We start from the raw sequence: 15,902 nt of genomic DNA on the forward strand, positions 1-15,902 counted from the left end.
CTATAATCTTATGATATTTAGTCGACTAAAACTAGACTAACACTAAAACATTCCAGATGACTAAAATATGACTAAAACTAAATTGAATTTTATTCAAAAGACTATGACTAAAACTAAATCAAAATTTGCTGTCAAAATCAACACTGGATGGTACTGTATATGGTACCATCATGTCGGCCCTAACATTCTATGTGACGGCTGTAACTTGTGTTATCTGACCTGTTTTATGATTTTTTATTTCTTTCTATCTCTATTCTTCTTCCCTTCCCTGAAAAGTACACATGACAGGAGCTTGGGGGGAAAAAAAACACTTTTCTCTTTACACCTGCATGTAAACCTGTGATGTGAGGATAAAAGTTGAAGTTGTGCTCCCTGTGGAGATAAATATATGATTCTTGTGTCACACTAAAGAGTGTCATGTTCCTCGCACAGAAATAAAACCTTCCTCATATAGGGTGAGAGAAAGATAATGAGTTATGTCTATGTTTTGCATTATCACCTGGAACGGTAGCTTCTTGCAGATGGTGTTTTATTATCAAAAAAATTGGAGGTGAGAGAGTTCATCCTCAGAACAGATCTATCGTCTTCAACCTGCTAGTGGTTGATTTAGAAACGCCAGTGATGGAAGAAAATGCTCTGATATTATTAAAAAAAAATGTACTTATGTAAAGTAGTGTTGAGATGTCTTGTGGAAAGGAACAAGTGGAGCCAAAGATGACAGACAAGTCTGCAGGTTTAACTATTTATAGTCCACCGTGGTGCATCCGGCTTTGTCGAGTGTCTATACGATGTGTTCGAGGGAGGGAAGCCGGGCGGGGAGGGTGATAATTGTCACTGCACGTATTCCTACAGGCTGGGGGGGCGGCACCTCTCAGTAGGGAGTGTTGGGCGGGAGGAGTAGGACGAAGGCTCTGCGCCCTCCTGGTGGGGGCTCCTCACTGGTACAGTACCAGTGGTACTGTAGGTGCGTCAGTAGGATACAACAGCAGTGACAACACACAAATGTTTGTGGGGAGGAATCAATTGGCATAACGAATACATTGGGGAGGAAAAGGTTTAAAAAGCCAAACAAACGAACAAAAACATAAGATTTTAGCAAAAGTACTATCCACGATTTTGTAACCCATTTTTTCACCCAGTGCCAATTGTCCTAAGTAATCCTGGGCGCTACACTCCCTCTGCCAGCCTAGGGAGAGCCTAGAGCCGAGCTCATGCCTCCTTCAATGCATGAGAGTTAGTTTTTCAAACTAAAATATTGTTTAATCAAACAACAATTTCGCGGACCCCCTGCAGTACCTCCGTGGACCCCCTAGGGGTCGCGGACCCCCTGTTGAAGACCTCTGCACTACACCATGAATTTTTTTCCTTCTTTTTTGTGTGTTTTTGGTCTCCCCTACCTCTCTTCCATCCCAAAAAATACCCCAGTTTGAGCACTCAGGCTTTCACAGTATATCTGGGGTTTTGTGTAAATTGGTTTCAAAACAGGCCAACAGATTTTCGCCCGTTTGTGACGTCACATGCGATACCTACTTTGTATAATCCCTCCCGTTTTTCAGTTCCAACATTATTATTATTTTAAGTTGTAACTTTTTTTTAACTTTTTTTTTAAAACTTTTTATTTTATTTTTATTTTTAAAACTTTTTCCACACAGAACCAGGAGATAACATGCATACAAACTGGCTCAATAGAGCCATGTGCCAAATTAGGACAATGTGGTATTGCAGGTGAAAGTGCTTTATAAGCCAGAGAGAAGTTAGTTGGAATGAGTATATCTGAGGCTTGATTTAGGCTCAAACCTTTTGAAAAACGTTTGAGGGACATAAACAATATGATATGAAATATATGCAAAAAAATGCATGGTGTACACCTTTTAAGGACTTTTAACACCTTTTTAATGCCTAAAAACATTTAAGAAAAAAAAACAATAAGTGATCAATACTGTGATCAAAAGTAATCAACAAACGATCCTACAAAAACTGGTCAAACATTGGCCAAATTGTCAAATAACATAAGAAAGAGGCAAAAAAAATAAAAATACCCGACCTTCACGCTCATTGAACCAACCTACAAACTTCACAACGCTATGTAGCGATAGCTTGTAGATCTGCTATTTTCCTACAGTGTAGGAAACACGCCGTGCCACCACATTCTTTATTCTCCTCCCCTCCTGAACTCGAGGGAAACGACGGGCGGTGAACTTCGGAAAAATGAAAATCCAGATCAATGACAATAATGATCTTGGTTGCATTTATCTCTCTCTGTCTGTCTCTCTCTCTTTTTCTCTTTCTCTCTCTGCAGCTGTTTAGCTGCTTCATCATATCGATTTTTTTTATTGACAAATCGCGTGTACAATTGATGACAAAAAGCACCCAATAGTCAAAAGGATACACACAAGAAAGCTCGATAGCTGTTATATCCGTTATGGTCCTTTGATTGTGACAGGAGAAACACAGGGTGGTGTATCTGGGGGAAACTACAATAAGAAGAAAACAATGTCTACTGTTGCACAAATACTGTGATACATTTCACTTACATTTGGAAGATTCATGTTTCCGATTACACTAATGTAATCAACAAAATAGCATAACACGTGTAGGATCAACTAGCCTGGGTGTGACAGCAATCAGTGCGTGGTTATGAGTTGCATTAACCATTGTTCAGCCTTATATGTAAAGATTTGAATTTAGCCAATGATATTGTGGACTTTAGGCTCATGGGTATAGCCAAGAAGAGGCAAGAGGAGACGAGGAAAGCCAAAGAGGAGGTTTATGGATGCAGTGAGAGAGGACACGTGCAGGTGGCTGGAGTGACAGAGGAAGACGCAGGGAACAGAAGCAGATGGAAACGGGACTCCTTTCTTTGGTGTTTATTATATGTGTGGTTATATGCCTAAACCTAACCCTAACCTCACAGAAAATATGCCTTAACCCAGTGGTTCCCAAACTTTTTTGGCCGTGAACCAAAAGAGTCTTCCCGGGACCCAAACTAGTGAAAATAGCCGATCTGCAAACTCACAACGCGACAAAACATGATGAATGTATTTATTTATGGAATAATTTAGTTTTTATGAATAATTTTGGGAAAAAAAGAAAACATTTTTTTAAATATTTTGATATATATATATATATATATATATATATATATATATATATATATATATATATATATATATATATATATATAATAAGAAGTAAAAAAGGGATATTTACTTGCGAGTCGCGACCCATAAAAATGGGTCCCGGCCAACTGTTTGGGAACCACTGCCTTAACCTAACCTCAAAACCACGCCCACCTGGGGATGAAACACCAAAGAAACAGGGAGTCCCAGATGGAAACAGACGATCCGCTGTGGCGACCCTGATGGGAAGTAGCCGAAAGAAGAAGAAGAAGAGGTTGAAAGAAGAAGAAGAAGAAGAAGAAGAAGAGGTAGCCCGTTCAAACGCGACAGCTGCCGAGTCTCCCTCGGCAACACCAAGCATGTGGTTTGAAAAAGGTAAAAGCTGTCCCTGTGACGGTGACGGCCTTGACACACACACACACACACACACACATACACACACACACACACACACACACACACACACACACACACACACTCCCTGGCACACGCACTTTGAGAGAAATGTGTTCCATGCAGGCTACAGGGCCATCTGGCCTCAGCTCAGGGAAAGGTTGGATGTAGTTTGGGGCGAGGTGCTACGCACAGCGCACACGTCACGTGCTGCACTCTCCCTCGCCCCAATATTTTTTGTCATTGCCAATTCCCTCCATGTATAGTATATATATATATACCAGTGGTTCTCAAACTTTTTTCATGTCAAGGACCCTCAAAATGATATGTAATTGGCCACGGACCCCCATCTGAAAAGGTTTTCACGATTTTTCAAAATAGCAGATCTACAAGCACTGTATGTGTACCCTTTTGGCATAGTCTGTTTTTCTTACATTTCAGCCAAATCTACCTCTTAATGTATTTTAGATGAAGATATAATACAACATTTCTGAAATATGAGAGAAACTATGAGAGAAAGTATAGTATCCACAAGGGATACTATACTTGTAGGCGTCTTATATTACAAGCAGTCTAGGGGCCTGACATTTTTGCAGACTACCAAGGCGCTAAGTATGGGACCCTGCAATTAATTAAACTAACATAAGCTGCAACAAAGCATGAAAAGCCATTGGGCAGTTGGCAAACCCTACTATTTGTAACACTGGCCTGCCTCCATTTTTGGCTATGGATATATCTTGTAAAATACATTTTTGAATCACTCCCTGGTATAATTAGGTCTGTCTAAAATAATAATTATTTAGAAACTTTGGCGAAAATCTCTTTAATCTTTTAAGCTTCAAAAAATTATTTGTAGTACTGTACAGGCCCCTCCTCCTGCATATCAGATACACTTTCTCAGACGTTTTTTTGATGGCTCTACGTATATAGCGTAACACGGTAGAACACATCACTGATATTATTAGACCGTGGGCCGAGGGCTCTAATTCTGACTTTCATTGATCCCCACTCAGAGTGTACATTCTTTTTTCACAGTAGACTTCTTATAAGTACTGTAACAAATGTTTCCATCTTCAATTCGTGCACCAGTGTGAAAGGGAGCGATCTGAACTTTTCTTTTTTAAGCAGGCAAATGTGCAGGGCTACTAACACGGTCTCCTTGACAACCAGGAAGTATACAACCCGCAACTCTTAAATACAGGCTCTTAATGCCTTCAAATAAGCATAATATCGTTTTTTTTCACACAAACTTGCTAAAGGTATACTTTAGGCTACTTATAGTTGATTCCTAACATTGTAGGACTACTTTTGTGTTGCTGCATGATTAGCGAAAATTCACGCTATTTTCTTCCATGCAGTTCCATCCGTTCAGTGGCAAAAAAAAAAATCATGTAGTAACGTAACGTTGACATAAATTTGTGTCTTTTCACTCCAACAGTACAGTTGTGACATTTATCATATGAAAGTGTTTTACCTATGATGTCAAATGATAGTTCAAATAAAATGTACAGTGCCAGTTAAACTGTTTGTGTCATCTATACGCTATACAACATTAAAGTTACACTACACATGCATTTAATTTCATTAAAACAAAAAGAAACATCCTTTACTAGTTATTTGGTTATTTTATTTTTCAATGATGGTTATCTGTCATTGGACCACCATAAGCCATACCTCTGGTGGGCTTCTTCTCATCTTATTTTATTTATTTATTTTCTCATCACCATATGTTTCACTCTTCCTACCAGTAAGCTGATTGTATGACTTTCTGTGTAGTAGTGTGTATATCTGTCTGTCTCTTATGTCATCATGATTTGTGTGCATGGGGATCTCATCTTAAACAAGCTCAGTGCTTAATGAGTCTTCCAGTTTAGTAGACCTTGTATTGTGAATTTGTACTTCCATGTACTGTTGTTCTCATGTCTTACTAAATAAAGTACATCAATCAATCAAACCAACCTGTGTGCTGTCCACACGGAACACACTCACCAACAAATTAGTAAACATCCGATCTGGTGATCCAGCCCGTGCGTGTATGCAAGCAGTGCGTGGCATGATGACTTGCTGTATGCATGTTGCATCTGATGCAAAAACCCCAATCATCACATTTTCAGATAAGTTGGTTAAGATTTGTGCAATGTGCTCAGCAATGGGTGAACCTCAACACTGCAGAAAGTGTTATTGCAGAAAAATCTGTAACAACTTTTAATATAAATGAAGACCAAGATGTCCCTAGCAATGTGGGATACCACAGAAAATATTACATGCTCTTCACCAATAAGGATCACATTGAAAGGGCACGTAGGAGGAAAGAGAAAGCAGCCAAAGAAAATGAAAGTTTGTATAAATGCATTAAATGTACCTCACACAATACCATTCAAGCTGAATTAAACATTGTAAATTGGATGCTTATATTTAAACACTTCTATCAAAGATTTGTTCTGAAAAGCTGGACATTAAACAGGGGCAAAATACACAGAATTCAACAGTGCAGAGTATATTGGCCAGTATTTATGACAAAATCATTTTAGAGTGCTTTATTCAAAGTTACTAGTATCACACTGCAAACTGTGTAAATAAGATGATGTGCCCTCACTCATTAATATCTGAGCAACCTCAAAGACCTGATATATGTTTTCTCCACCTGAGTGAGTGATCTGAGATGTCAGATCAGTCCATAACTGCAGCTGGTCGATGTGTCAGTGAATAGGCTCTGTGCATAACTGTAGTTCAAGGTTTGCAGAAGGTGGCATACCCGTTTACTTTTGTGGTTAATTTCCCAATAGCTTTGGTTGATACTTATAGGCTCGGCTGCAGATTTGAACCGGGAACACATGAAGCAATGGGTGAACCTTAACAGTGCAATCGCAGAAAAAGCAATTGCAACATTTCATATAAATACTAAACTAAAGACCAAAAGCTTGGCCCAGGGGTCATCAATGTGTCCGTACACGGACAAATGTGTCCGTGGCTAGACTTGGCCTTGTCTGTGGCAAATTTTTGATTTGTATTACATTTTTTAAATACATTATTTTGATCATAAGACTGAATGTCTCAGTCCCCGGGTTTTCCTCAGAATATGCATGTCACTTATTTACTATGACACATTAAGAGTCCACTGGTACAGTGGTTCTCTAATGTTTTTATTTTCCAAGGACCCCCATGACTCAGAGTGTGCACAAATGGAACCATAGGGTTTATTTGGTTCCATTTGTGCACTCTGAGTTTTTAGTTCGATTTGTGTGTTTCTGGTAATATAATTTTCCAAAAGATGTTATGTCCATGTCCACCACAAGCCAGCATGGCGATGACCCCTGGCTTGGCCATATAGCAATCAAATGAATCCATGTAAAATGGGAAATGAACAGGGGAATGCCACCCTCTGGGAAACACAGCCTATGCAGTGCTCTCCAGGCCGCTGCTGCTGATGTCAGCTTCTCTTCATCCACCATCCACCATCACAATAGTTTCACAGATCCATGTGTCGCCGCTTGCTCCTCTGCGACTTCAACTCCAGAGCCTGAAACACACAGACATCCATAGTCACTAAAGAATAAACATCATAACTAATTAGGTTTATAGAATGTTACTCTCAGATGTTCTGTTCAAATACTTGTGGGCTCAGATTTGTTTAAGTCAATACTGTGTTACAATCACCTTTCATACTGTAACTGTATCAATGCATTCTTTGTTAATGACCCATCCCATTATTACCATGTGTAGAAGAACCACAGCCAGATGATGTCTGTGATGTCACGGCATCCAAAGTTTGTGTTCTGCGCTCTTCATCAGATGACCCTGGACTCCCAAAGAGAGCTTCCCACCTCCTGCCTGTTGCATGCCTGATCTGCAAAAAGATAATATATCATGGACAGTCACAGAAATGAAAGATACAGATGGCGAACAATGTGTATTAGAGCCAATCATAGCAAGCCATCTCTAAAGGGGTGCATATTTATTGGTCACTGCTTATAGTATCTTAAGCATTCGCAGCCATTTTTTATTAACTACAATATTTGCATCTGGTGTGGTGTAGATTCGGTTATACCGTTTTCACTAACGTGTAGTTTTTGTATCGATGTTTAGAAGCTCTTAGTATGAAAAGCAAAAGGTAGCCGACAATATACAGTAAGGTCATAGCCATCATGGCATGGAGGCAGCAGGAACAGCCTTTTCATATTAACTAAATGCACAAGCAAATTAACTTGGGGCGTGGTGAATGCGCAGTTGTGCACAAACAGAAATTGGCGAGATTACACCATTTAAAGTAACCGTATAAAACACCTCACAAATATGAGTATTGTGCACATACGCACATATAAACACTTAAACAAGAAATAAAGAGGAACATGCTAACATCCACACAATAAGGAATGCAGCCTAACGCAGACAGAAAAAACACAGAAGACCAAACCAACCTAACTTTGCAAACCCAACTGGCCCAACTTACTACTTTAACTCGTAACTTAAGCATCAAACATTTAAGAGAGAATTACAACAAATAACCAACAGTAACCCAACCCAAAACACCAAATTAAACTTACGGCACAGCGACTGGAATATACAATAGAGTAGCCGTGATCGTTTGGGATCAATAAACGAATTAAACAATATCTAGCAGAGCCAATTATAGCAACCCAGCTCTCTAAAGGGGTGCATACGGATTGACCACTGATTAATGATATTTTAAGAATTTGCAGCTGTTGATAATTCTCTAAATTATAGCTAATGGTAAACTTTTCAGCTGGTGTCTGCACGTCAACCGTTCTAACATTTCTTTAACGTTATAATGATAATCTATGAATGCTTAGTATTATAATGGGCTATCATCGACGCGGCTCATTCTGTAGTCTGCATCCATTGTATACATTTTCATAAGAATATGTCCAACAGTCATCAAAAAACTAATATTACCTCCGTTGTTTTCGTGTTGTTTTCTTGTTGACATTCTGATCTGTACTTCCTGGTTCCGGTTTTGGAAGTGGTACGAAGAACGTGATTGGCCAACTGAATTGCACGATACAGTAGGCGAGCTTTGATTGGTTTATACTTCACAGTGGGCTGCCAGTTTTATGAAAATAAGTAACATTACTTAGTGATTTTATATCTAAGTTTTATTATTCTGGCGCAACTTTTCAGGATGGAAACATTTGATAATGTGTTCATAAACAACTAATCTACACAATACTAAAAAATTAGCCAGGCTCTTGATGGGGATCAACCAACTCAAAAACTAAAGGAGATAGAGGCACTTGGCCCACGGCCTATATGTGATAATGGGGGAACAATGCTCAACAGCTAAAACTTCTGATGGAGTAAATGCTTTGAGTTATCCATTGCTCAGGTGCCAGTGGAATACGCTATCTCTCCCAGTTTCCGCTCCCTGCTGAGCAACCTGTAGGAGTCACTTTAGTGCAGCGACAAAGAAGAACACCCCCCTCCCGTGCCGACTTCCCCACCCACGAACACGAGCGCTCTCCAATTCTGTACACAGTTCATCTTCCCTGAGCTATACACTTTATTGTTATCACATGAAACAAGCCACCCCACCCACACCTCTCTCTCTCTCTCTCTCTTTCTCAACACAACAGCCAACAAAAGTGTTGCCGACAGAAGGCAGCAACATACTGTATCAGTCTTCCCTTTTTCTTGTGATAACGATCTTGGGGGGAGAGGCGGGGGGGTGGGGGGTGCTTTAGGAAGTGAGAGAAAAGTTATGTGTCGTATGGAGAACAAACAAGAGGGAAATCTGTCTCGCCGCGAGGAGCCTGGCACTTTGAGAATCTAAAAAAAGCCCCCAGAGGCAAGGTTTCCAACAAATGAATGGATATCGACTGTCAGGCTCACAGGCAGGCAGGGGAGAGACGGAGAGAGACAGAGAGAGAGAGCGAGAGAGCGAGAGAGAGAGGGAGAGAGTAAGAAAGAGAGGGAGAGAGAGAGAGAGAGAGAGAGAGAGAGAGAGAGAGAGAGGGAGGGAGAGAGGCAGTGGAAGATATAGAGGCAGAGGACAGACACTATTAAAACTTGGGAGAATGAATTGTTAAATGCTTCTATAGAGAAATATAAGACATGGCCTGGTTTTTATGCTGCCTGGGCTGCTCTGCAGGCGGCCGATAAGGTGGAGGCAGCCGGGGCGCTGATGATGGGGTTGTGTGTGTGTGTGGGTGTGTGTGAGAGTGTGTTTGTGCGTGTGTGCGTGTGCATGCGTGCGCGTGTTTAGACATTAAACACGTGTGCGTGTGTGTAAAGTGAACCTCATGCTACTAACATGTGATTGGATTCTCTGAGATATCGCATGCTCTGCTCTGTCATCATCATGGCCGTTCATGTGAGCACGAACGTCGCACCACACGTGCGTACGCACACACACACACACACACACACACACACACACACAATACAGACACACGCACACGCACAGGGGCTCACGACGTGCACTTCCGCCCCAAATGCGGTTAGAACAGGTTATTGCCTGCCCTGTCTCCTTTTCCAGAATCATTGAACTAACTGAGGTTGCATTTTGAAGAACTGTCTGTTAAAATGTTACGTAAAGGCCCGAAAAACAAAATTAAATGAGAAAAGTGTGCTCCTCGATGCACAGTTCTCCGCCAGAAGATTCATGATTTTTGGCCCATTTTTTGTGCAAAATGGTCCACTCCAGCAAGTGAGTGGAAGGCGATCGTAGCTAATCAGAATGGAATATGAAAAGTCTAGCAGATACGTCTTGATCTGCATGACCATAGAGGTTTGGACAAAATCTGTATAGTAATATTAAAAAAAAGTTTTGCAAACTTGTTTTACGCCGATCGGTCCAACGGTGCAGGAGATTAGCTGCTCACGGACACGCGGACAGACGTGTCTCGGGCTTTCATCCTTACTGCTGGCCTGGCGGAGACAATAAATAAAACTAGTGATGAATCCACAATTACCCTTACTGTTTGACAAAATCTGTTTAGTCAAATAGTGGTCTGTGGCATATCAAACTGGGGGTCCTTGAATTTAGAAAGGTTGAGAATCACTGGCCTATAGCCTACATTATATTCCCCCCTCACCGTAAATTATACCATTTACCCACTCCCTCTGTCTGCACCCCACCCCCTCCACCTCCTCCTCCTCCTCCTCCTCCTCCCAGCACTCCCTCCTCCAAAGACGTACACACTTCTGGGTCAGGCATCAGCGGAGCAAATTTCTGCGTTGACATTTTGTGTTTCTGGCACAATATTGGCTTCAGAGGGGAGAGGGAAGCAGGGGAGAGGCTTGGCGGTGACATTCCACATTACCTAGGAGATATAGTCGTGGAACTGTTTGAGTGTACTGAAAGCCTGCGGGGGGGAGGGGGGGGGGGGGATGAAAAGGTATGAGAGGAAAATGGAGCGGGGCTCGCATTGAACGTGTTTGTTTAGCTACATTTTTCATGCGTTTGTTGCAAATGTCTTGCAACTATGCCTATAAAGTATACTCATTGTGCAGAATGTCCCATTTCACAAGTTCAAACTGTATACAAAATCTTTTGAAAATAGTAGATCTACAAGCTCACAATGCCTCGCATCGCGACGCATTGTGAGCTTGTAGATCTGCTATTTTCAAATGGCCGAAATATAGGGCTGAAGTGGTTAATGTGTTTTGTAATAATAATCCAAATCTACGAAGTAACTAGTAACTTAAGTTTTCAAATAATTGTAATAATATTTTCCTCTGAGATGTAGTGGAGTAGAAGTAAAAGTCTTTAAAGGGGTCCTTTATATTGGGGTGGTGATGTGATGGTTTAAGCAGTAGACTTGCTAGTGGTCCTTCTCGCTGCTGTTCTAGCCACTACCGTACTACGGTAGCTGCATTTAGAAGTCCCCAGATGAATCGGTTGGCAGAGTTCTCTGATAGTCTGCGTACACTCAAATCACAGTTTTCTACATGTGCACTTGCTGCTGTTTCTCCATCCCTAAGAGGAATCATTAAATCCAGCAATATTCAGACAAGAGTGGATGTAGAGAGCGACTTCTACAAAGGTTTATGCTGCATATTCCGTTCTGTGTTTGAAGTGCATTGCAGCCCAAGCTGAGTCAGTTGTTGAACTCAGCAGCACATTCTCTTACAAGGCATGATAACTTAAATGCATTCTGGTAAGCAAGAAGACAAGCTCTACAACAGCTATTGGAGGAGCATTAACTTTGGCTCTTATCCAAGAGGAAAAGTGCCAACAAGTAGAGCTCTTCACGGGGTCACCCTATTCAGAAAATATCCGACAGGACCCGAGACCCGAACGTGTCGGATCCATATTTTATCAAAATCACTCACTTCTATTAACTCCGAACTCGGGTCTGTCTGTCATTATGTGTAATACCCGAGTGAATCCAAGAAGACCCGTACTATACTGTGTGACTGTACAGTATGTGCGGCTCGCTGCACTGATCAGGAGAGAAACACAATGAAGTGCTGTTTAACTTGTGCGATGTTTTAGGCTGGTTTAGGATCAGATTACTGCAGCGCAACAACAAAAATTGAACTATGCAATGCATGCGTACCATACTGCAAGGCAAGCCAGCTGCCAGGCTGATTTGAAAACACCGGCGTACAATCATGGATTTCTCTGATACTGTTGTCCTCAACGAGGTGAAAGCAAAGCTTTAATCATAAAATGGCCATTGGTCAATAGGTCTGCTATTATTTCACAAGTCCACATTTATATAGACGAATCCACAGAGCGGCAATCATAAGTGCGGTGTCAAGCGGCTGCCGCTCCGCACCGCGACACCGCAGCTACAGGCAGCGCTCTGTGGATTCGTCTATACAAAGAAAACTTTTTCTCACACATTCTAAATTAACACATTGGGTGCCAGAGGTTTATTAAAATATTATACGTTGAGTGCCTGCATTTCTTCCATCCACTTGCGTTATACGTTTCGTGCTGTAGAAGCCCCGACGCGGAAGTGCATGTAAACAAAGCGTGCGTGCGAGACGGCGGAGGGTCCCGACTAACGCCTGGAACAATAATATTTCCAACGCGATCCTCCATTGCAGCGTGATCGCCGATCGAAAACGGCTCGTTTCCACCACGTTAAAAAGAAGAGATATTAAGCTTTTAGTCAAGGAGATAACATTGAAAACGCCGACCGGAAGGATTTTTTACATGGAGCCACATCCAGCCTCTTCTTCTCAGAAACTCCTTGGGTGATGTCAAAGTTTCGTTTTAGCGCCCCACGTGGGCCACTCGTATAAAAATAGAATTGGGTCAAAAACGGTCCGGACCGTTTTCGGCACTTCTCGTTTGGATCCTCAAAAACGGTCCGGACCGTTTATGGCACTCGATGTGTTAATAGCATACCGATCTGTGCATAGCCTATTTATCTATTCATTTATTTTTTTATTTTTTTCATATGCGCTTTTTTGAAGGGGTGCACTGTGTCGGGTCTGTAAAATCTCAGGACGAATCGGATCTCGGAACAAATTTCACAGGTCCAACTAGGGTCCGGGTCCATAAGAAAAGAAAGAAAGTCGGAACGGCTCGGAATCGGACCAAATTTCAGGGGTCCATTTCGGTTCGGGTCAGTTTTTTTGGACCCATGAAGAGCTCATGAAGGCAGGTAGCTAACCCACCCATCAAACAAACGACCAACCGTGCCCACCCACTTACTGTACCTACCTACCCAAACAACCAACCAACCAACCACCCAACCACCCTGGCGGAGATGGGAAATAACTTGAGTGAGTGTGTGTCCAAAATGGAAATGCTTTCACAATTGGAAACAGGTCCACTATATACAGTATGTACAAGCACATGTGCTTTTACCTGTATGTCAGAAACAATATAGAGGATAGGACAAGTGAAATAACAGAATTCACAGAGAAAGAAAGACGATATGGAAGGTTACGACACATCCATCTACATCAACCTCTGTCTGTGTCTCCCAGTGGTGTGGATGTTGTGTTGATGTTCTTCCTTTCTGTCTGACTGGAAGAAAACAGGTGAAAAGGCATTTTGGAGACGGGAGAAAGGCAGTGATGGGAGGTGAAGGGAAAGAGAGCGGGGGGAAGAAGAGAGAAATGGTCCTGGATGAGTGAAAGTCACGTGGATAGGATTGAACTAGAGAGGCGAAGAGAGAATATTTTCAGACGGGTGTCCTCGGCGAGGACAAATACATATTCATTTGGGGGCTCCTTTTTTACATGAAAATGTTTGAGAACCACTGATTTAAACAGCATTAGGAAGCAAGCCCAAATAAGCAACTACACTTTAGATACAAGTTTTTAAAAAATCCAATATTCACAAGCGACTACAGAAAAACAAGCACTACGTCGCTTATAATAAGTGGACTTGGCAACACTGAAAGGGAGCGAGAGGAATGGAGTGGAGAGAGAGAGAGAGAGAGAGAGCGAGAGAGAGGGAGATCTGGGCGGTATGCCAGGGTCTATTCCACCTCTGCTCTCTGAGCTGCTCTGAGGTGCCTCCTTGCATCACCCCTGTAATGTCATCAATAAAACGGCCTTTAAGAGGCATGGAGGACTTGACTCAGGGTTCAGACGGTGACCCATGCCAGGCTGACACTGCAGCATAGCCAAGCAGGATCCTGGTAGAATTAATTGGACGTCACTTTCGGGTAGAGGAGACGAGGCCTTTCACCTGACTCTGTGAACTTAAAGGTCCATACTGTGCCGGTGGTCTGGCATGCATGTTTATCCAATTGACTACGACTCGCCCAAACTATGACATTAGTAGATTTTTCCAAAAGCACACTTTTTTTGTTTGATGTTTCAGGAAGCCAGGTACTGTATATGAAAAACAACTTGCAGACACTTGAAACGTGTTTGAGATAGGAAATCCATCCAACACAGGATCCAATAATGCTATTGCACGTTTATTTTCTGTCCAAGTTACATTATATTTTAATGCCTTTTAAGTCTAGCCAAATGGAGTCCCATTGATTTGCAAATTAAATTCAAACATCAACAACTCAAGTGCGTAATGATGTTTAGCCAACATGAACTACATTTTTCCAGTTAAATTCACTAAGATTTTTATGACAGTGGAGAAAACAATTGTAAAAACCAGGGCTATCGGCTTTAAACGTCTCGTCCACTCACCCCCAATAGTAGGGTGATTTCACGTTATATGGGACATTAAGTGGGACAGCTATACTGTGTATAATCTGCTAAATTAGTCAACATCCTAAAAAGTGGTCTTGAATTGTTGCTACAGATAGATTGGCTATTTTTGCCAAGTGTTCCCCTATTATGACATGCCCAGAATAGGGACTCATGGGGTTCAGGATAGGGTGCATGTAATATCTCAAGACGGATCATTAATTAGTTTATCTTTTATTATTTATTTGTTTTTAACCGAATGGGTCTATGTGGTTAACACCCTGGGCCGCATCCATAAATCTCCCCTTTGGCCTCCCTCTTCTCCTCTTACATGGCAGCTCCATCTTCAGCATCCTTCATCCCTCCTCTGCACATGTCCAAACCTTCTCAACCTCTTGTTTTATCCCCAACCTTCTAACCTGGTCTGATCCTCTAATGTTGTCATTTCTCATCCTCTCTTTGCTGATAATAGCCCATCTACCACCCATCCACAGCTGAGCTTGTAGATCAGCTATTTTTGCCGAATGTTCACCTATTATGACATGCGAGGGAGTAGGGACGCTGGGATTCAAGTGATTACGTTTTGTGCACGTCATTCAGACCGGCAGAAAACAAAGTTACACCTACAGTAGCTGCCATACAGTGGCTGTTCAGAGCATCTTGTGAGTGCCACGGGGGACTGTTATAAATAAAGTGGCACCACAACATTGTGTCGTAAAGTGACACTATAATAAAAGATCGTTTAGGTGTGAGGGGATTGTGTTTAACATTTCCTCTCCTCCTCCCCACCTCGTCTTGTGGCCTGAGCCGTCATCTATCCTGGGGACGTGTAGTTTGTGGTGACAGCCAGTCACACACACAGACACAGACACAGACACCACCCACACGCCCACCACTGTGAGCTGTGATCATCCGGCATGCCACACCTCCGACTGTGAGAGAATTTCACAGCCCTGATGGGGCAATAGAGCACAATATGTTCTCTGATTAATTTTCTTTCTCCCTCAGTCTCCCCCCAATGCCAGATTTTTTTGGTCTTGTGACAATGCCGACAGGGGAGATGGAGAGTTCCATCTACAGTCTAGATTTAAAAGAAATTCTAAGAAAATATTCCATGTAATCTCATAAGCCCATTGCAAAAGAATTACGGAAGCATCCGTGCTCCAGACTGTATGACGGAAGCATTTGTAAAATTGTGGGAGAGGCAACAGACTAGCCTTTGTCTCTGTCCGCGGTGCTGAAATTGGCCCCAGTCTGCAGACAGAAAGAAAGTCACCATTCCACCCCTGCATGTATCTACGAGGAGTACAATTA

General features: G+C 42.0%; 1 protein-coding gene across 1 annotated transcript in view; it reads left to right on the top strand.

Moving 5' to 3' along the window:
* Positions 1-15,902, top strand: part of adarb2 (adenosine deaminase RNA specific B2 (inactive)) — a gene marked incomplete at both ends in the record, with an annotated part of 246,278 nt that overhangs the window by 184,339 nt on the left and 46,037 nt on the right. The window lies entirely within an intron of this gene.

This window comes from Gymnoscopelus braueri (assembly GCF_963280865.1).
Source record: "Gymnoscopelus braueri genome assembly, chromosome: 21".
NCBI lineage: Eukaryota > Metazoa > Chordata > Actinopteri > Myctophiformes > Myctophidae > Gymnoscopelus > Gymnoscopelus braueri.